This window comes from Martes martes, assembly GCF_963455335.1.
Source record: "Martes martes genome assembly, chromosome: 1".
In the NCBI taxonomy this organism is placed as follows: domain Eukaryota; kingdom Metazoa; phylum Chordata; class Mammalia; order Carnivora; family Mustelidae; genus Martes; species Martes martes.
The window spans coordinates 60,398,441-60,421,644 of NC_137888.1; the positions used below are offsets into that span (position 1 = coordinate 60,398,441).

The 23,204-nt window shown below is 38.3% G+C and overlaps 1 protein-coding gene across 13 annotated transcripts in view; it reads right to left on the reverse strand.

Moving 5' to 3' along the window:
- Nucleotides 1-23,204, reverse strand: part of ZBTB20 (zinc finger and BTB domain containing 20) — a 774,313-nt gene that overhangs the window by 278,702 nt on the left and 472,407 nt on the right. Inside the window, exons 1-2 of one of the 13 annotated variants that reach the window (XM_080830737.1) lie at nt 2,661-2,749; nt 1,892-2,018 (exon numbers count right to left, since the gene is read on the reverse strand). The exons of 11 other annotated variants lie outside the window; for them this stretch is intronic. The gene's annotated coding sequence lies outside the window, so the exon portion shown is untranslated. Of the gene's footprint in view, nt 1-1,891; nt 2,019-2,660; nt 2,833-23,204 lie in introns of those variants that run through there. One more of the 13 variants, XM_080830738.1, reaches the window with a different exon arrangement.

Genomic DNA, 23,204 nt, shown 5'->3' on the forward strand with positions numbered 1-23,204 from the left:
AAAGCTAGTTAGATTTTTTATACTATATTTTAAAAATTTTAACACCATTTTCCTATTCAATCTTTTTTTTTAGAAAACAAGAGACTAATGGAAAACCCCCAAGAGACATTTTAACATACAAATAGTATGGCCATAACTAGCATGTCTAACTGAAATAGGCAAACTTTACCGTTGCGTACCACTGAAATGTTTATCATACTTATCCTAATAAAATGTGGAGACCGCTTCCTATTACGATGACAGGTGAGGAATTTGGGGTGCCTCACAAATTACAGGTATCGTGATATGAATCTGACTCTATTCTAGAGGTCATGATAGTCCTCGATGAGGCTGTAGCAGGGGTCAGCCTCTACAGAGAACTTTAGATATATGAGCATGTGTGAGTTCTCCGGTTAAGAATCTGAATCGTCCAGAGTAGCAGACAAAATTCCAAAGCTAAGTACCAGTGGAATATGTTGGATGACTGCACCAGCTTGGACAAGGGTGCACACAACAGGCACACGCAAAACACATCTGGTTCAATGTAAAATCAACAATCGCTACAGCATTTTCAACTTTTAGGAGGAATCTACTGGCAATGCGTTAACAGCAAGGACAACTAAAACAATAAAATAGCATCTCTTTCCAAATATTTAAGAACATCGAGTAAATGCCCCTTAGGCTGGGTTGTGGTTCTTGAAAGTTTTAGCCTATGAGAACCATATTGGGGACATCAAAGACTCCTCCCTCCTTTCCAAAGAGCAATTTACTTCAGATGCCGCCACACACTCAAATGCTTTTATGGCCACCATGTTTTTTTGGTTGTTGTTGTTTGTTTTGGGTTTTATTATTTTTTCCACTTTTGGAAATGGAATATTTTGGAATATGCCAGATTCTTGAAATTGGAAGAAAGACAAGAAAACATGGTAAGATCAAATACCTTTGAAAGAGCAGTAAAGTAGGCACCTGATGGCAAAGGGCAAATATACATTCCAGCTGAAATTCCACTTCCGGGGAGAGTGTGAGTTATTTAGTAAGGACATGGAAGGCACACATTGGCTCTGAAAGCTCGTCTGTTGACTCTTCTGCTAGTCTCGTATCAAACAGGATGCAACCACCCCCATTCCATTCCTTCGACAACTTCCCAGAGCACACTCAATCAGAGTCTCTTATATTGAGGACAATACTATATTTGGGTTTAATACTGAGAGGACACTCATCTAGTTTTCCTAAGTCAGGATGATAAATTTCCCTGGAACCAAATAAGGATTCTCACTGCATTCTTCTATTTGATTCCATGAATGCAGAAGAATAAAGAAGAGGGTGTGACAAATAATATTTTCCAAAGGTCGGGTGAGGGGAGGTTCCCTCACATTTAAAAGCAACCAGTTCTTAGCAAAGCGATCTTTAGAAGAACAGTATTAACAATATTCCTTTGCTATGCATCTACTTTTCTTTCCTGCTTAGCTGGGGAGGTAAGTATTCTGAGCAGAATGTAAATGTTCAGAATAGAGATGCGTGAAGTTGGTAGAGAGAAACTCCAAATGAACGATGAGTCTCACTTTCATTTCCCCCTCTTACCACCGCGAGAGCTACCTCCCTGCCCTCACACACTCACCTACCTTCCTCCTCCCACAAGCATGTTTGCTAGGCATGTCAAGGCTGACATCCATCGGTGGCAGCATGAAGCCTATGCCTGCAGGATCCTCCTGAGAACGGACTCAAGGCTCTGCCATTGTCTACAGAGTGCTCTCAGCTGTGCACACTAAAATCTTCATCATTCCGTTGAATTGTTTGGTAGCGTTTAAAAAAAAAATGTATTTTTTTTTAAACACCCTTTATTTCCTGACTGCCTTAGAGACACCAAGAATAGAATCCTTGACACATCAAATTCTGGAACCTCACCACTCACCAGGACTGTGGTTCCTGATCCCAAGGAGTGTCGACTGAGAATCAGCACAGTCTCTTGAGAGTGTCCAGGCCTGGCTGCTAAGCTCCCTGCTCTGATCAGTTTGTCGAGTTCACAGTGTTCCAGAGTGCTGAAGCACAGAAATTAGGGAGGGGAGGTGGAAGGAAAATCACTGGAGCCTCTTACGATCTAACTTCCACTAACTGAGAGGAAATGTCTTATAAATAAACAACAGCAAGAGAAACAAAAAAAACCCCATCCCGTCCTGCCAGAGGAATGTACATTATTGTCTCCCGACGGAAAACTTTACACCACACCAGAATGCAGCCATGTCTCCTGAAACTACCTCCCTCAAAACAGAAAGAAAAAGAGAATCAAGGAAAAAAAAAAAAACAAAACACACACACCAAAAATGATTTTTTTATCCCCTTGAATTCTGTTGGGAAGTTCATGTGAGTTCCCAGTAGACAAACTAAACGAAGCAGTTTCAACAGTGTCACTGTTCCAGGATTTCTTGCAGAGCCTGCTTATTAGCAAAATTTCATTTCTGCCCAGATCATTGCTGTGCCATCCGGACATTTTCAGAAGGGAAGTTCAGGGAAGCGGGGGAGGGTACGACTGTGGAGGAGAGGAAGAAGAGAGGACAAAGGAACACTCCTGATGAACCGGAATGCCCTGGCCACGGCCACGGCCATGAGAAAGCCGGCCCCCACCCACCGCCCGACCACTGCTTGTTGAGGACTTGGTGATGCAGTGTGTGTAATCTACTTACTCTTTCTGCTCGGGAGGCTGAGGTTCCTACATTTCCAGCTCATGCTGGACTGTACCGTAAGCAACAAGTGAAATGAGTTCAGTGATCTCATTCTAGTCCTTCGACTCCTGTCCACATCGCTAAGCGACTGCACAGCTTGGCACAGGCCAGGATGAGTCAGCAGTCTCTGGTCATGAGAGGCCAGGCCTGGAATAGCAGGGGGGTTTAGGTCAGGAGCAAAATGAAGCAGAAAGGCAGTCTAGATGGCAGGGCTCGGCTCTGCGATACACGGAGATGCTGCAGGGCAAAATGAAAGAGCCTCCTCGGCTGGGGGGGGGGGGACGTGGGGGGAGATGGTAGGATTGCAGAAAAAGGAGCAGCCAGGGAAAAACTGCCAACAGCTGCCTACCAAACACAACAAGAGCAAATCAAAGTACCACAGTTAGGAAAAAAGGGCACTGTGAGAGCCCTGGAGGAGAAAAGAGGTTCGTTAAGATTTCTGGGATACCTTTCTTTTTTTTTTTTTCTTTCCATGTGCTCCTGCACTTAATTTAAGAACCAGTGGTTACCTATATACTATCCTAGCATTTTGATATTGCTTTCCCAATTTGGTAAGTAGCAAAACAAAAAATTAAAGCAAAGCCCTGCTGTTAAATAACAAAAAGAAGCCTCCTACTCCATAAAAGAATGTAATTATATAAAAGATTGATATCTCAAGGACGTACATTTGAGTCAATAGTGTCCTTGTATAACCTGTGAATACTGGTCACAAAGCGAAGTATTCCTTAAGTCAAGCTTGGGTGGGCGTAGAGAAGAGCTGAGAGAAAAGAGAGGGCCAAGTTCAATGACGAAACGCAAAGGACATATGACATGATGTCCGTACTTCTACTCAGTGGGTCAGCATAGATGTCCATCATAAATAGAGGCTTCCCACCAACAGGAGTTTCCAACATCTCTCCCTCTGCAGTGTTGCCGTAATATGCTAAGAGGAGAGGGAAAATAAACTATCAGAGGGAAAGACAAGGTTCAACGTAAAAAAATCAGTCAGTAATAGACATTTTGTGTGAGAGGAGGCAAACTGCCCTATGAGCCAACAGATAGGGAAACATCTTAGTATCTGAAACAACCTTAGAGGAACTGTATCTGGATAAGGAGATTGAGGTGGAGACCGAGAATTATCAGCAAATAATAGTGATGACTCAAGTCAGATGGTGTGTAGCAAGAATGGCATGGAAAGAGAATAAGATCTGCAGAGCTGGGAAACACTAATAAAATATTTCTTTAAAGTTCTTTGACAAGGAATAATAAGGACTCAGTATACATTCCTAATTTTTAGGTCTTAGAGATGCATACATATGTAAGATGTGCAAGAAAATGGAGAGTAAATCTATTTAGTTTTCATTCCAGAGTGTACTATATTATTTCAACACATCTTTGTTAAATGCTCAGCCTTGGGCAGGTGAACTTTCTAGCCTCGATTTTCTTGTCTTTGAAATGGAATACTATCACTGTTGAATTATATATAAGAACTGAATCAGCATTTGTCAGTCCTTACCATAGCAGTGTCTGTCACATGGTGAGCACTCAATAAATTGGTATTATTTTTATTTGATTATCATTTTCATAAGTGCCCACTGAAAGAGTCACTTCCAATGTTGTTCCATTGGACTGAATGGAACCCATATGAAGGCTCCAGTAAAATGAGTTGGGTAACACTCCTCAGAGAACGCTGCTTTAAAAAGCTCATTTCTCTCTGGGTGTGTTAAACATTATCCTTGAACACAGAGGATGCTGAGAATCTATTATGTTAAAGTCCCAATCTGGGGTATCTATATTGTCAAAGCAGTTTGAAGCTTAACAGTGTCCAGTAACTAGGAGCCAAAAAAAGAAAAGAGGGATTTTTAGAAGGTTCTCCAAAAGCAACAGGATAAAAGTGCTATTGGCCTTGACCACATGATGAGGGTTTTTTACCAAAGGGGAAAACTTAGTCCGGTTGATCATCCCAGCCTAATTGATTAATTGTGGGTCTGACCATCTGGCTGATGAATGCTGACACCCAGCAGTGATTACTGTGTAACACAAATCCGGATGTGCTCTCCCTGATGCCTCCCACAATAATGGCAACTCTGAACTTAAGGTTAGTTTATTCAGGCCTCTTGGCTCAATCTCTTCATGGAACAGTGGTTGCGGCAGGGAATATTTTACTAGACCTGGTCAAGCATTATCTTCTCTTATTTCAGTTACCTCCTCCTTCCCAACTCCACGCCTACCCACTCCTGAGTCCTCTCTTGTCTATAATCACTTTTCATGCAAAGCATTCCATCTGTAGTTTTCATCATACTGTCTGATTCTCTCATTTCCGGTTGCTCTATTCTGAAAAATATTCGGTTTAAAAGACCTGTACTGCTTATTTCACAGGGAATCCTATTGAGATATTTTTACTGTATCTTCTTTGCTACTCTTTTGCTTTAAAGTAATCTGTGCTTCCAAATTCTATATATATATATTTCACCTAACTCATGAGCCTGATTAAAAGGCCCAAATGTTGCTCAAGTTTTCCATGAGGTTAATAGAACACAAGGGTTAATAGAAGATAATTCTTATATCTTGAACCTACTCTGTTCCTCAGTTAGGAGTGTCTTATGGAGAAGACTCCAGAACATATTTCACTGCTAGAGAAGGAAAGTTAGGCTCCTGTAAATCACAGGGATCAATAGCAATGCCACCAATCCATACCTGGGGATAACCTGCATGCAGGAGAGTTTGCCAAGCAAATCAAATCTGAATGCATAAATATAAACCCTGGGAGATTATAACCGAAGGTTTTATTATTTTTCGTGGGAAGGCACGGGGGAGTAAACGGACACAAACTGTCTTGCACAAGCTTGGCCAATGAGTCACAACCGAGCAGGATCATCCATTTCCCCTCTTTTTCCCAGACTGATTTCCATCTCAAAATTCATCATGCTTCTTGTTCCCCACAGATGCTGAATTCTTCTATGTTCCAGGCTGGGTTAGTGTTAATTTTCAGTAGAGGATGTCAATAGCACACTGAACTGCAGAGTTCCAGACTGGGAACTGGGAAATGTTTCTGGCCTGGCTGTCAGTAAACAACTATGTGTCTAGGGCAAGTCAAGTCCCTTAACTCCCCATGTCTCAGTCTCTTCATTGAAAAATGATAGGGTAGGACCACATGAACTCCATGGTCTCTGCCAATACTAAGATTGTATGGTCCTATAGCTCATTTCCTTTTTCTCTCTGGCATCAAGTGCTCAACCACTCTGCTTATAGTCCTTTCTCTGCTCTCAATTACTGATGGAAAAATAGCTCCTTCATTTGCTACCCGGTATTTGGTATTTGTAACCCCCCCTCCCTTTTTGATGCTAGCTATTTGGAGTCAGAAACACGAACCTAACCAGATAGATGCTTTAAATGTGAAGGCGTTTAAGGAGAATAGCTTTCCCATGTAGAGCATTTAGTGTAGCTCTGCATGGAGGAAGCCAGCCATCCAAAAGTGGAGCAAAGGGGCCAATTCACAAATGAGAGGAAGCCTTTCATAATAAGAGTCTCCAGACTCTTCAGTTTCGATAAAGCTAAACGCTACCAAATTCCAACCACTTTTCCAATCAATCTCAGACATCATCCCAGACACTTAGGACTACAAATTTGAGGCCCAGCACTGGCAGTGATGCAGTTCTTATTTCACCTCCACCACGTATTGCCAAGTAGGATTTAGGATGGCATAGTAATAAGAGCCAAGAGGACAATCTGTCATTTATTTTCCTCCAAACTTTTCGAAATTTCCCATTTGGGCTCTGTTTCCCAGTTTTAATTTGGTAACTGCCATTTTTCAGCATTTCTTTTAACAGGTTACTAATAATTTCTGATACAGGATCTCATATTTCATTTTGTGCTGCTAGAACTGCTGTTAATATTTCATCTGCCTTCACTTCAGCTCGGAATAAAGGCTGCTAGGTGGTGGATAGACTGTTAACACTTTGGTTCTGGGGACTGGATCACCAGTGTTCGTCCAGTTTTGTCCATACCTTGTTGGGTACAATGAGAGATTGCCTGTCTCAGAAATAGCTCAGGGCAGGGTGTGGTGCACATTTTAGGGATATTTCAGAGTGGTTGTTGTTGTTGTCTTTTCCCCCCCCGGATATTTGATGAAAACAACAAAAACAAGTTTTTGTGTTTGTTCTCCCAGGGAACTTGCTATCTGCTTCAGCGGTAGTGTTCTAGAAGCAGAGGGCAGTGGTTAAGAACCAGGGCTCACAGGAAAATCTCAGTTCAAATTCTGGCTCTGAAACTTACCACACATACCATGTCAGCCAGTTCCTTAACCTTTCCAAGCCTCTGTTTTCCCACTGGTAAAATGGGGATAATAATAGTATCCACCTCTGTTGCTATGAGGATTCAATAAATTAATGTAAAGTGCTAAGAACTTTCTGAGTTCTCAGTAAGCGATGGGTATCATTATTATCCTAGCATTAATAATACACCAATTCACATGGTAGTGTTACTTTGCAACATCTTTTCAAGGTCAACGAATTCCTTTTGAGTCTAGACCTTTGTGATTTGCTTTATTATAGCTCCCATATAAGAAATTCTCAGTGATATCAAGTAAAATATTTTAAAAATGGTCCTTAAAACAATATGTAGTTTAAAATAGTACATAACATCATTTTATATCATCTTTCAATCTAGCATCAGATTCTCAAAGTTTTTTTTTAAGATTTTATTATTTATTTATTTATTTATTTAACAATGAGAGAGAGAACAAGGATAAGCAGGAGGAGTGGCGGAGGGAGAGGGAGAAACAGGCTCCCCACAGAGCAGGGAGCCTGATGCAGGGGTCGATCCCAGGACCCTGGGGCCGACTGAGCCAAGCACCCTCTCAAAAGTTTTGATCTTCTAATAGCCAGGCCTAGATAAGGTGCCTTATACCAATACTAATCCATTCCATAAAGAGATGGCTTATCATATTTACTTTTCCATACTCCCAAAGAATACAGATTATTCTAATATTCTTTGGGTATGTATTAGTCAGGATCCATTAGGAGAGAGAAACCACACTGCAATTTGAACAGGAAAAGTTTAATATAAAGAATTATTAACTATAACAGTGGATTGCAGTAATGAGGGAGTAGCTAGTAAGAAGTAAAGAGAATTCTAAATTATATAAGAATAGCAAATATAAGGAGCAACGATTACTTATAGGGCTGAGAATCAGTGCCCAGAGAGAGTCCCCTTTGGCCCTGTGGTGGGATCCAGATCTTGGTGGACCAGGCACAGATATTGATGAATGAATGGCAGGGAAGTTGCTAGAGAGCTGCATTAGCAGATCTTGCTGGAAATCTGCACTGTAGGGAACAGAGAAGCTGTTCATAGGGAGGTGTCTCATCGGAGGCACGCTACTACACAAACCACTCAGTGTGTGTGTGTGTATGCATGCATGTGTGCATGTGGATGCACACATGTGTGCTGGGTGCTGGGGGAGGCTGCTGGTCACTGGGCCCTGGAGAAGCTACGGGTTCTTCAGCTGCTGGACACTGAAGCAGCTGTGTGTGCTGCAGGAGCCAGGCCCTGGAGAAACTACGCACACTGCTGGACTCTGCCAAAGGAATACCCAGGAACCAGCAAGCAAAACCTCTTCTTCCTGTAATGTCTCTCCGAACTCGCTACTGACAAAGTGCACTCACACTAGCTTGGAAAAGAAGCATATTTAAAGGACTCAGATATGTTTTTGTAGAGAAGGTAAGGAAGGATAAATTTGGGCTGAAGAGGCAATGCAATGATAACTCAAAGTTATCATTATTTGCTCACATATTTTATAAAAATACTCACTTTGCTGATTATAATCCAAAGCTCTCAATTTACTGTAATGTTATTCACCTTTACTAATAAATTGACTCTGCATAGCTAAATTAATACTGTCAGAGTAGCAATAGTCGGGGCACCTGGGTGGCTCAGTCGGTTAAGCATCTGCCTTCAGCTCAGGTCATGATCACAGGGTCCTGGGATTGAGCCCTGCATCAGGCTCTCTGCTCCTCGGGGACTCTGCTTCTCCCTCTCGCTCTACCCTCCCTGCACCATTCTCTCTCTGTATCAAATAAGATCTTTTTTTTTTTTTAAAGTAACAATACTAGTATTTGTATAATAACCTTTTTCCCTCAAGTGCTGCTCCTGTGTGTTTTGTTTATAATTTATAAATTACGAAAAAGATGTACAGAAATGCTAAATTATTGATCTAAATTTATGCATCAGTAAGCCCAGTCCAGAGTTTCAACTAAATGATAATCAGAGAGTCATTACAAACAACCCACAGCTTCAAAAGAGGTAAAAACTGTCTCAATTATCATTTTTAAAAATTTTTTCTTTTCTTTTTATTGACTCAAGAATTCATATTTGCTGTTGACTCATTTTTTGGGGCAGGGGCGAGGGGGAGACTGTTAAGTATAGGATGCTATTTTTCAGAAAAATGGGTCATGTATTTAGTAGGAAATTTTTCCTATGGTTCTTGTTTTATATTGTTATATTCTTAATATCAAATAGAAAAACATCAGAAAATGACCAATTTGGTGCACTTCTAAAAGTGATCACTCTTAGAACTGGTTTTACTTATAGCTAAGGAGGTATCCTGCTGAAACACTGACGCTGTTTCACCTAATTCCTTAATTCCTTTAAAAAGAGGCCTGAGTGCACCTGGGGTGGCTCAGTTAGTTAAGTGTTTGGTTCTTGGTTTCAGCTCAGGTTAGGATCTCAGGGTCTTGGGAAGGAGCCATTCATGAGGCTCCCTGCTTAGCTGGGAGTCTCCCTCTCCCTTTGCCCTTCCTCCCCACCCTCCCACCCCCATTTGCACATTTGCTCTCTCTCTCTCAAATAAATAAATAAATCTTTTAAAAAATAATAATAATAAAAATAAAAAGAGCCTGAACCTTTTATTCTCTAATAAGAGGTAGGGTTTTAAAACACAAAAGGACATTAGGAAAGGTTGTGTTGGTGAGAGGCCGAAGACACAGAAAGCAGTTCTAGTGAGAAGAGGGTCCTGTGGAGAGGAGACTGTCGCCAGGCTAAGGCAGGCCACAAAGCACGTGTCTCACTCATTTACCGATTTTTCCCCATGCCTGGCCAGAAACAGTATTGTCTGTGCTCGATGTTATGGGAAGGACCTGCTTGCTTCCTCACAGTTGTGTTTTCTGAAAACCAGTGGTTCACAGAGCAAAGGAAGCCTCCTCAGGCTGGCTCTCAATCGCTGCCAGCTGGAGGCAGTTGTCTTTAGGATGTGTCTCCTCTGTGTTGTGTATAAGGACTGAGGATAAACCTAATGACCCTACATACAGTTGATCCCTACCTCCCCAACAAATAGACACACACATCTCCCTTGTGATTCCTGAGTCCAAAGGGGGATAATGACAAAGGAGAACCGTGAGTCCGTGTGAGTCAGGCAGGCGAGTCCGTTTTATTTTAGTTTGCCCTTCTGTTCAGCAGGCTTTTCTGCTCTGACCCACTATACTTACCCTGTCGGCTGCTCTTACTAGCAACATGCCTTTTTAATCAGCCTTCCTGGGGTCTGCATTTGATTACAGCATTTGTGTTCTATTTTGATTCTTTTGTACTGTGCCCTGTGGTGTTAGCTTGAAAGGTGTTATTTATAAAATGAAATTCTATTGTATTGCCACTTGGATTCAAAGAGGACATATAATATTAATGCAGAATGTATTTAATAATATCTTGAATCTATTAAATCAATTTCTTCATGAGAACACAAAATGGGGGGGGGGAGGCAAGTTGGTTAGCAACCAGGTAATAGGATTTAAGATTCACCTGAACTTTCCTTTACAAGCACTTGTGAAAGCCGACACAAGAATCATTCTCTTAATGTCAGGGTTTCCAGAAGGAGGAGACTACCTTCCCTCAGCCAGCCCAGTGCGGTGTGCACCTGTTTAAACATTCAATTGTGAAGGCCAAACATTTTCCTAGGCATCAGATGCAAATTTTTTGACTAAGGAAACCATGAGATGAAACACGGATATGACTTTTTTACTATCTAGGAAGATTTACGTAAAGAAGGAAATATAATCACCTGTTTCCAAGGAGCTGCTTGTAAGAGTTGTTTAAAAAAAAGAAAAAGAAAGAAAAGAAAAGAAAAAAAGAAAAGACAAGGGGGGAAAAAAAAAGGAAATTTCTTATGTTCCTGACACCTCTTGAAAACAGGCTAGGAAAATCCTAGCGATACCAAGACTGGAGGCAGAGTTTTCAGGGTGGCATGCTTAGAATGATGTTCTCACCTGTTCTTTATGGCTGCTGGCCCTCTGTAGTTTGATTAGATTGATGAAGGAGTCCCCAACTTCTTTTCACTTCTAATTTTATTTTATTTTTTAAAAAGATTTTATTTATTTATTTAAGAGAGAGAGTGCACACCAGTAGTGGGCAGGGGGAGGGGGAGAGAGAGAAGCAGACTCCCCACTGAGCCAAGAGTCCAATGTGGGACTGATCCCAGGACCCTGAGATCATGACCTTAGGACCCTGAGATCATGACCCAAGCCTAAGACAGACACTCAACCGACTGAGCCACCCAGGCACCCCCTTTCCACTTCTAATGTTAATGCACACCCGACACTGAAACATTATAGCACGGTATCACTGCTTCCTTATCACAGTGTTGCTGCACAAAGGCCGTTCTTGCCCTAAACCTTTTTTCCCTCTGTTGATACAACTGAAATCATCAATGGCTAAGGTGCTTTTTGAACAGGGAACAAGGGAGGATCCGGTGTGGAAGACAATTTAGCAGTCGGGCCCTACAGAACTTTGCTCAGTATAGGACTCCAGGAAACCTAGGATCCAGTTTCTAATCCCAAAAATGGGAATAACTATATTTATCCTTTTCTACATGCATTGGGGTTCTTTAGGGATGAATGAGATAATAGTTCTGAAATGCTCTAAACTCTTTGAAGTGAAGGTAGGATACAAATGCACGTTATGAACATGATAGTTCAGACCCTTTTTTGGGTTCTTCAAATCTAGGTATGAAAAACATTGACAGATGACTAAATTTGCACCCCTTTGGGAATAAATTATATACCCTCCTTCATAAATGACATCCCAAACATAAGGAGCTAGGATGTGTCGGGAAATAGACATTTCAACCTTGAATGCTTCAAATTGTAAGCTATTTACATAAAAAGATCATGTTATTCACCTCTGTATCCATCTAGATTCTACCATATTGGTTTGCATTATGTAAATGTTTCACTAATATTTTTTGAACTGAAACATGAGATCATACAATTTTAGAGCTGAAAGTAGCTAGAGATCACACAAGTCTAGTTAACTCATTTGGCAGAAGATAAAACTGATGCACAGATGAATTAAATATCTTATTCAAGTACAATATTAGCAATGTTACAAGTCTTTGGAGGAGTTGTTAAAGATCTGCCACTGAAAATACATCACTCAATCAATTAAAACAAAATAGGTGTTCCTTTGTCAAATAAGAAGTACTCTTCAGCTCAAATAAACCTTAAGTCTTCTAATCTAACCAGGGAGGCTGAAGCCTAAAGTAACAAGTAAACTTGATTAAATGGCCATAGACCATAAGTGTGCTAGAAATGCCAAGTAACTAAAGTTGCCTGTTTTAATACTGTGCCAATCCCCCAATCTGTTGCCATATTTCTCAGGTAAAATCAAGGTTGTACAAACAAAAGGTAATGTCAAATCTCTGAAATTATGTGGGATTCATGAAGGTGTAATTCAAAAATGAAATTATTTTTATCTATTATTTCAGTCTGCTATTCAGTCATATTGTAGACCATAAACCAAATTTAAATTTTAGGCTTTGGGAAATAAAACAAGAAACATTGTCCTTTGTTAAATTAAAAAAAAAAAAAAGCAGGCCTATAGCAAGAAAGGCAATTTCCCTTTGGTGGAAGTTATTTGTATAGTATTTGCAGAAACAAGTTTAACTCTTGGCTCAGTTGTCTGGTTAAGTTAGCACCATAACAATAAAAGCCAATCAACCTATCCTTTTAACTGATTTGATTTCTTCTTCTTCTCCTTCTTCGTTGTCTTCTTCTTCTTCTTTTGGAATGGTATAATTTTTTTCCTTTCTTTTATCTTGAATCAATCAAAACTTTTAAATTATTAATTAGAATGTAAATAATTTGTAGCCAGGGTTATTTTCATAATCTCCTAAAAACTGCAGGAGGGTGACTGGCATACAAAAGACACTGAATAAATGTAAAATTTCAATTGTTGTAGTCATCTAGGAAATCTCCGATGAGCGACATTTCATTTTTCCAAAGCTCCTAGCACACTGGAAATCCCTGAAGGTCACAGAGAGCAGAACTTGGAGCAAAAAGGAGCAAACGACAGCAGCAGGCTTGGTGCTTGTAACACGTGGAGGGCCTGTCAGACACTGCTGTTTGTGTATTACCAAAATTGGATTCCAGAAACATAATCAGGCTTTCACAGATCAAGTTCAATTTATTAACTTGGCATTTCCGCCTCCAATTCTTGCTCTACCTTGCTTAGGCATCCCAGGTTCCAATCCCTCCCAACAAGTATTCTAGAGTATAGCTGGTCTGTGTTAGTGTTTGCTTTTATCCTGGTATTGTCAAGGGAGTCCTAAATTTTAAATTTTCTCTTCTGTTATCTCCATAATTTGTGAAGTCATGTCTGGGCTTCTGGGTTGGAATATTGCACATTCATTTACTATGATTCAATAAGCATCTACTGTGTGTGAGACACCAGGAAAATAAATAGAAATAAGACTTACTTCCTGCCTTCAAAGAACTAAGGAATTCATAATGTAGTGGCTACTTCCCAAACACAGCATATATGTTCCTGCTTTTAAGGTTTTTGTTCTTCCCTTAGTTGGAGTGTCCTATTATTCTTTTATTGATCTAATTGCTTTAGTTACCTTGTTTTCTACCTCCACATAAATCATTTTGTAGTTTTTGTGGTCTACATTAACTTTCCTTTTGTTTTGCCTATACAGCTAGAGTTGACACTTGTCTACCCAATCCCCATTCCCCCAATTCTTCCTAGCTACAGACCCCTATTTTGTTCAGAATGGCAATGTGCCCAGTCCTGCATGATGAGTTACGATATTTCTGAGCCAATTATGACAAATCTGTTCCCTGATTTCTTTGCCTCCCTAGCAACAAAGGGTGGCTTTGGGACCCCATTCTCAGTAAAATCTATGTGGCAATCTGCTGGCTTCTGAGAAAGCATTTTCTTTTTTGATAAAGGTAGAGGTAAAAGGCAATCCTCTGGCATCTCCCTTCTTCCCTCTCTCTCTCTTTTTTTAAGTTTTTATTTAAAATCCAGTTGGTTAATGCATAGTGTAATACTAGTTTCAGGTGCACTATAAGTGATTCAACACTCCTTACAACACCTGACACTCCTCTCCCTCTTCCTTCTTTGAACAAAGAGATGATGCCTGGAGTTGCAGCAACTATTTTGTGATCCTAAAGCAGTAAGCATGAACAAAAGGCAAAGAGAACCCCAGAGATGTTGGCCCCGGCTTTATCACACACCAGAGACTCCCTACCTCTGAACTTCCTGTTCTGTGAGAAACACAAACCCCTATTTGTTTAAGCCACTCAAATCAGTATTTCTGCTACTGAACAGTTTTCTAACCAAGAAAGAACTTTCATAATTTAAATTATCTGAACTATTCTTCCTAACAAGATGGCAAACATTGGTTACATTCTTGGCATTTAATAAATACTTATTAGCTTCACATCTTGATTATATACACTAGACATTCAATACATGTAATGAAATTCCCATTCCAAAAGCAAAGGGGAAAATTGTAATTGTACTAAGATATGAAAAGAGAATTAAACCCAGGTTAAAAGAGAAAAAAAAAACAAACTTGAGTCTAAAATAAGACGTTCTATGAGAAGAATTTGTTACAACCAATTCACTTACTCATATAGTAAAAGAAACTTTTAAAAGTGTTCCAAAATAAGTAGAAATTTATTTTAAGTAAGAAGTAAAACATTAGAATAAGCCCCAAAGGGATGGATGTTTTAAATAAGAGATCATATAAACAAGATTTCCATTAAATACGAAGAAGACAATGCAATGCAGTTCCAACTGTATTAAAACTAAGTGAGGAAGCAGCACTTGTTAAATATCACTCCTAAGGAGACACTTTCTCTGTCCCTCAGGTAGCATGACTGTGACTCACCCAAAGGCTCAAGTCCTTAGCATGCTAATTAGCTTCCAAAATCTTTCACCTGAGGTTTAACCCTTGTGTAAGGAAATTGTTATAGCACTTGCTTTTGGAGAAAAGACTACAGAAGTTGGGACAGAAGCTATTTTCAAGCCTTCCAAATATTACAAGTTAATGGGGAACTGTGGAGAGAAATAAGTAGCTTTGGGTCTTTTTAGGTTAGTGACCTTAAATATAAGGTGTGATTTAATCAGAAGCCAAAGTAATCATAGCAGGAGGTGGGGAGAAAGACTCAGAGCTGCCTGGAGTTAGGGAGGACTTTGGTGGCCGCTTTCAGCTGGAGCTCAAACTGCAGGATTCTGTCAGAGGCTCCACAAAGGGCTGCATTATGTAATGCTTCTTGTATTCCTTTGTGAACTATTCCACAACAAAGTTTCATTAGTCCTCCCCTCCTGTCCCCCAGACTTTTGACCACTTTCAGGCTGCAACTTGTCCAGAAGGGAAACTTTCTATCTTAAATAAAAATTTAAAGTGTAAAAAAAACAACAAAACAAAACAACAACAACAAAAAAACAACGGACATTTTTTCCAGGAACCAAATGAAATTAATTTGAACTTTATACGGGCTGAGAAAATACTTCTTAAGCTAGGTGAAGAAAATGAATAGCATTTGAAGAATTTCCAAATAGTTCAGCAACAGTTAGCAATAATTGTCAAACTCTCTCGATCTATCATTTTCTGGTAGTGTTACCCTGTTGACTGTACCATTCTCTGAGGGTCACCTTTCAACAGTTCATTTTATAGGCAAAGAAAACTGTTACATTGATGATATATAGCAGTCCATTCTCAGAAACAGTAACTTTTTTCAGATTAAAATTTATTTTTGTGCCTCTTATAAAGATGTTCTAAGATTAAACATACTCCTATGCTATCATATTTAGCTTTGATATATAAAAATCTACTTTTTAGCAGTGTAATTATTTTTATTATTTACTAACTTAAGACCCTTCCATTATATAATCTTATTTTGATCAGCTGTAAAAATGATTTAACTGCTGAAAGATTTTCCCTTTTAACATTCCAAATGTTGGTTTAATATTTGTCGCTTAGACCCTCATAAAAGTGGCTAAAGTTTTTTGAGGAATACTGCATAGGACATGTCTTTTGGTCTGAGAGTCTGGGTTTTGCCTAGTCAAAGTTTAGATGGGAGCCCCCAGCTACTGAGTAGTATAAAAAAATCGGGCTTTGAATCTTAGCAGGTGACATTCTTCCTGCTGACTTGGTCTTAAATGGATGCAATGACCTATCACCTCTTGGGCAGAACATGAGGCTGAGGTGTTGAATAGTCCAACTTCATGGGAGCGGGAAATCAAGACAAGTTATAGGTGGGATACATGGATTTTCATTCTGCTGGCCTTTTTTCACTCAAAATGCATCACTCTCAGACTCAGAATTATGTCATGTCCAGTTTACTCAGAATAATTCTAGTTCCAACTGTTCAAGCTCAATTATTAATAGTGGTCACTTTTACTCTCAAAAGTGCCCCAGTTTGGATGATAAATTATGGGGCTATCTTATATAGAAGCTTTAAGAAAAGTTATTTATAACACCATTTGCAGTGATAATCACTCTCTTTAGGGCAAATTAAAAAAAATAATCACTATTGGTCAACTTCTATAAGGAGGGAAATAAACTAAAAGCTTATTTCTTTAATCCCGATGATTCAATTGTAAAGATTTTGCCATTTACAGCTTATTGTAAGATGAGAGTAATTTTGGGAAATCATATTTCAATGAATTATTTAGGAATCCTAATTTTCAGTAGTATTAGCTTTTTTGTTAGCTCTATTTCAAACAAGAAGGCTTATTTCCCCTTAAAATTTGTTATAATGAAAAAAGCACAAGATCTGAAATAAAATTCTTTGAATCTTGGATTTGAATCCTAACTCAACTATTTGTTCAATTGGCAAATTCAAATAATCTCTGTGAACATCATTATTATTAACCCATTCTAAACTGTCTTCAAGAACATTTTAGAAGCCAGAAATGAAATAACTATAAATACTGTAAAAGGTAACATATTTTCAACATAGTTACTATTTGTTTAAATAATAAAAACAGCTTTTCTCTTCACAACTTCTAGGACCCTTCTGTGACTGAAGAAAAATTGCCAACAGTAGCTAAGATTGAGCCACAGGTGAGAGGGCAGGGTCTTTGGTTAGACTCTCCACTGACACAGTTTCATCACATTTCTGGGTGACCCCTGTACATAGACAATGATGTCCACAAAGATCAAAGGAGCAAAGACTAAGGACCTTGTGTACTGAGGCCAGAGAATGAAAGGCTGAACTTTATTATTATTTTTTTTTAATTTTTAAAAAGATTTTATTTATTTGAGAGAGAGAGAGGGAGGGTGGGCACAGAGGGAGAGTGGGAGGGAGAAGGAGACTACCCACTGAGCAGAAAGGATTATGCCTGGCTCAATTCCAGGATCCTGAGATCCTGGTCTGAGCCTAAGGCAGACGCTTAACCCATGTTCGTGTTCTGCTCTTTCTTCTCTGAAATTCTAAATTCTCTGGCCCAGAAAAACCTTTGGGTGTTCTGACTTAATTCCTTTAGTCTATCTAACATTAAAAATTATATGGGGAGTGTTTTCAGGTTTTCATCTTTATGAATGTTATAATAATTTTATTTTTTAAAAACTCTTGAGTTTCCTTCACCTTGCCAATGTTTAAAAGACATTTCTTTAGAGCTTTCAGTAATGATAGGATAAGTTATTATGAATTATTCTTCATGTCAATAATTAGACAGATAAATACCTAAAGGAAGAACTAATCCTATAATGCAGGGCATTTTTGTATGTTTAAATTGACTCCTCTGAGATTGGGGCTCTTATACCTAATTTGAGGCCTCAAAGATCTTTCAGTTTGTAGAAGGTTCTATCAATTAACCCTCTAACCAATGATTCTCAATTTTAAATATACTCTGCTTGTAAAAGCCCTAGGACAAAAAGAGGAGTGAATGACAAGAGACTGAAGAGAGAAATAGGTAGGTAAACCTGTGCTAAAAAAGAGCTCTAGATATCTTCCCCCATCCCTTGGGGAGAAAAATCTCTTTCACACATTCCATCTATTAGAAGTTCATTTGTGTTTAACAAGACCCTCTTTTAAAATGCAAATCTGCCTTGTGAACCTGTAAACCTCCTTCACACCTTATTGTTAATTACTCTGATGTTCTAGAATATGATCAACACTTAACTGATATTGGCAATCCAAGAATGAACAAATAGCTCAGAGTGGAAAAGGGAAATTTTGGTGGAGTGGGACTGGAGGCAGCAGGGTAAGGATTTCATGTGAGCAACAGGGTACCCTGATAATCTGCAGTTTTCATTTAGGAGAGTGGCAGTAACTGGAGTACCACAAAAGGAACATTTTTTCTTGATTGCCAATATCTGGCTGAGATCAGAACAGGTTGGAAATCCACAAACTTCAGGTTTTAAATGCTTAGCCATAGCAACTTAATTGAGTTTAGTCTTTTCTAGAAAACCTTCTAGCTAATTCTATCTCTAAAACTTGGCAACCTTAGATTCTAAGACTCTTCTGGTTCAACCTCCCAGGTTTGAAGCTCACTTGATAAATGAATTCCCAAAATAAGTGAACATGGGCTAGTCTTTTTCATTGTCTTGCTAGTCATTCACTTCTTTGAAGATTATGGTATGTAATCGTAGAACATACTGTAAGCAATTTCAGAAGAATATAAGATATGTTATTTCCATATCCATTTTAGTAAGTGGTACTTGATCTGATATCAAAAGGCTACAAAATTTGAATTAGACTTTAAGTGACTTAAACTATAAGTCTTAGCTAAGCAAAAATTCAAGGAAAAATATTTTATGACATCTTAACAACATCATTAATCATCTCTCCATTTATATGAAAAATAAATATGCTAAAATCTTCACTGTTAAGAAAAGGGGTCATCTTTCCCACCAAAATGGCTATTATTAGTTTTCATGTGGTTGGATACATTTGTAAACCATTACACAAAAACATATGTTTGGAACATGCTTATTCCTTCATGAGTATTCCTCTTTTGAGGCTACAGAATTTTCTTAGTTGTTCCATGTGCTTTTTTGTTATGCTGATAGCTTCTTATTCCAAATAATTTTCTTTCTATCCTATTGTTAATGAACTGAATTCTAATAAGGGAAAAAAAAAAACCCTCTAATGAAAATCCCTTTCTTCATATATGTGGGCTGGGAAGTTATATAGGACACTGGGGTACAACAAACATGTTGCACATTCTTCAGTTGATCACTCTGTGGTTTACTCACCTGAATGCATTTTGAAAACCAGTAAAGCAATAATGCGAGAGGGATTCTTTATGTGGCTAATTTCAGTTACTGATAAAGTACTAGACAAGTTTGTCTTATTATTAAACATAAATATAAACACATTTTTATGTTCCATCAGATCTGTGAACCCCCACTTTAAGGTATCTCACCCATAAGGAGGAGTGAAAGTCCCAGAGGTATTAAAATTTCACAGAGCCTGAACTGGAGTTTTGTTACATGATTCTCAGTTGACCTGTAAATGTGAGAGTCAACTATTGAATTGGCATGGTTGAAGTATAGTTCTTTCAAATAGTTCTTAAAAATCCTCAAAAAGAGGGTTATAAAACAATTGAGAATCCTTCCAGATATGTAATTTGATTTTTTATTTTATATTTTGCCCTTACTTTCTCTTATAACATGCCACCTCTTTTCCCTCTATATTTTTACTCCAATACATTCCCAATTCTGTATGACAGTGAGACTCTATAGTCTTGGCACATAATGGGTTCTCTATAAATGTGTGCTGAATGCATGAAAAACCACTTGGGTAAATATTATAAAGTGAACAATAGGAAACTTTCAATTAGGCAAATCAATACATCTATAGTTTGGAGGGATATCCATGTTACTAACAAAATGATTAATTAATTCCAAGGATACTTAGGAAGGATGTAATCTAGAAGGTTAAACATGAGAAATTCTAGAATTGGAAAAGAAAAAATAATGTAGCTCAACACAATTGGAAGCACATGCAGAAAAAAGCTACTATATTATATTGTTTATTAAAACATTAACTGGAACAACTGAAATTAGAATGCTAATTAGTATTATTGTATCAAGGCAGAAAGTTATTTCTTGTTGTTCCAACTCTGGAGAGAACAAATTCTCCAAAGCCACCAAGAACAGAACAGGAGAAATGTTTGGAATTTAAGAGTTGCAGTAGATAAAAAAGCTAGATGTTCAAGGTAAGTGAGTTTGATTTGTGGGGTAGCCAGCTTCCAAGATGACCCCTCTCTGATCCCTGCCTCATGGCATTTACACCCTTTCATACTCTTACCTACATTGTACCAGGTTGGCCTGTGTGACCAATATAATGTAGTAAGAGTGGTGGTATGTGACTCTCAGTGCTGGGTCAGAAAAGCCAGTACTGCGTCTTCTTAGTTGTTTGGATCACTCACTCTAGAGAAGCCAACCCCTATGTCATGAGGACACTCAAGTGGCCCTATAGAAATATTCACATGGTAAGGAACTGAGCCCAACAGTCAACACAGACTTATGAGCCTTGTGAGGGAACCACCGTGGAAGTGGATCCTCTAGCCCCAGTCAAGCCTTCAGATGAGTATAACCCCTGCTGACATCTTGCCTGAAACATCATGAAAGGTTTGAAACCAGAACCACTTCACTAAGCTGCTTTTGAATTCCTGATAAGAGATCCCTGAGAGATAATGTATGCTTATTGCTTGAAGTCACTAGGTTTTAAGACAATATTTTTTTATAGCAATAGATAACTAATAGAGTGATTATGACTTCCCCCCACCCTCACCCCTCAAATGCACAGAACTGGATGAATCACAGTCCTTGGCACATGATATATAGTCATTATTGGTCCATGCTTGGCCTACTTTAATTCATATAGTTGGCTATTTTTTTTAAAGAATTGATAAACACTAGCGAACTAAGTCCCTAAAAGAAGAGTTAGGAGCTTCATAATAACCTACATCTTTCCATATAGTTTGCCCCATTTTATATTCTTGTCTCTCCCACCTAAAATAATTATTATCCTAATTCTTTTTTACTATTTATTTGTTTTCCTTTCCATATAGTTTTATCATGTCTGTAGCTATGCTTAAATTTATGTTTGTGTATATGTATATACATATAAAATGTGTATCTAATATGTATATATTTTGATTGCTTTTAACTTTATAAAATGCTATTATGCTGCATATAATGATTTGAGATTTAATTACTTTCACTAATATTATATTGTTAAGGTTTATCCACACTGTTGCATATCACTGCAGTTCATTTTGTGTCTAATTATTGATGTTGCCAAGGTAGTCAGTACGACAGAAAAATAAGACTAATAAGCCCTTACATCACAGAATTATGTAGTTGTGGGTGGGCAGGATAAAGCACATTTAGGATATAATTTAAATAAATTCACGAGCTCGAGGCATGAAAAAAAGCAGAAAATTGATTTAGACGTTAAAAAATTCTTTCCTACGGATAATATTATACTTTAGTAATATATACACATTCTTTTAAAATATAATATAGTCTATTATACACACACATAAACCATGGATTATACAGATGTTTGTTGAAGTGAGTATTATAAACTTTAAAGACCTATGAAAATATAGTAAGAGTTGCCTATGTAAAAATAAAACTAGTGTTCTGATGGATTCTTTGCTAGAGACTACATTGGTAGAGACTACAAAGATGATCTATCTTTTCTTTAAGAATTCATATGATACCTTTGTATGCAAATAATATTTATGTACAGGAATTTTCTTTACTACCAACTATTCTCAAACACACACATATTATCAAAGAATTCCTAAATATGATTACTTAATGTCTACTTCAAATCTTTATGAATACAGTTTAAAGTATTACTGACAAATCTAATTAATTATATATTCAAATGGTGAGGGTCTCTCAATCTCACCTCTTAGCTTCTTCCCAGTCATTCAAAGAGCATATTCCTGTCTTGACAGTACTATCCAGAAACTAGACTCATTTGTTAATTCCCAAAACAACTGTATTTGTGTCAGCCAACTATTTTCTGATATCTTTCTGGCTGATATCAGTTTACAATGGATAGTACTGTTGAATATCAAAGTTATTTTATTTTAATATTATTAGTAGTACTCCTGAATCCCCTATCCCCACCCCTGCTACCAGTGCCTCATGGAGATATGTTGATTCATAGAGATTTAATATGCCTCCTTAAGCCACACAGACTTCCAGTACAAGTAGACTTTTGATATAGAGTAGCCAAATTAACTTCATCCATTAAATCAGGATCTATTTAGCCATCCGGCTTTATCAAATAGACACAAACACTTTTCTTTGACTTGACACAATTACTAAGAATGTATGTGAAAATTATCTAAAAAGCATGAGATATTTCATTCTCAGTTCTTCACTAAACAAATGATGTAGCTTTAAGGAATAGAAGGAAAAGAAGTACTGATGAAACAGAACCCTCAGCTACAGCATTAAGTCCAAAGCATGGAGCAAGCCAGAAAAGAATGGAGGGGCTTAGCAGAATTACTGAAGGTGATCAGAAGTACTGATAGAGAAGAGTCACCATTTTTCCCATTCACTTCCTTAAAACCCTTTATTTTTAAAAAATGACATACACATTTTAAGAATGCACTTTTCTCATATTTGTCATTTTTCCAAAAACCTCTACACAAGAAAGAAGGACTATTTGAAAAGCAGCTAAGTGGGAGGATGATAGGAGTCTGCGGGCCAAAAAGGAGGCACCCAAGCCAGCTCTTGCCTTGATGCCTTCTCTCAGTAGGCTTGTGGTAGATGGAAGAAATTTGGAAAACTTTCGTAAGGGAATGAAAACAAGTGGAGGCCCTGTTTTGTTTTTTAAAGATTTTATTTATTTATTTGACAGACAGAAATCACAAGCAGGCAGAGAGGCAGGTAGAGAGAGGAAGGGAAGCAGGCTCCCTGCTGAGCAGAGAGCCCAATGCAGGGCTTGATCCTAGAACCCTGGGATCATGACCTGAGCTGAAGGCAGAGGCTTTAACCCACTGAGCCACCCAGGCACCCTGAGGCCCTGGTTTAAAGACAATGAAAGAAGTGTCTTTTCTTCCTTGTATAGCATTTGTATTTGGCAAAAGAAAAGTCTACCTCCTTCTAAATGGAAACTTCTCATTCCTAATGAACACTCCACTGGGAACATTTGCAAATAGTCAAGGCTACAAGGCAATAGACAATAGCAATGGGAGAGATCAGGTTTAAGATTTGCTTTGGAGGTTGATGTGGTAAAAACAAGCTGTATAGTATAAGAAGTCAAAAAATAG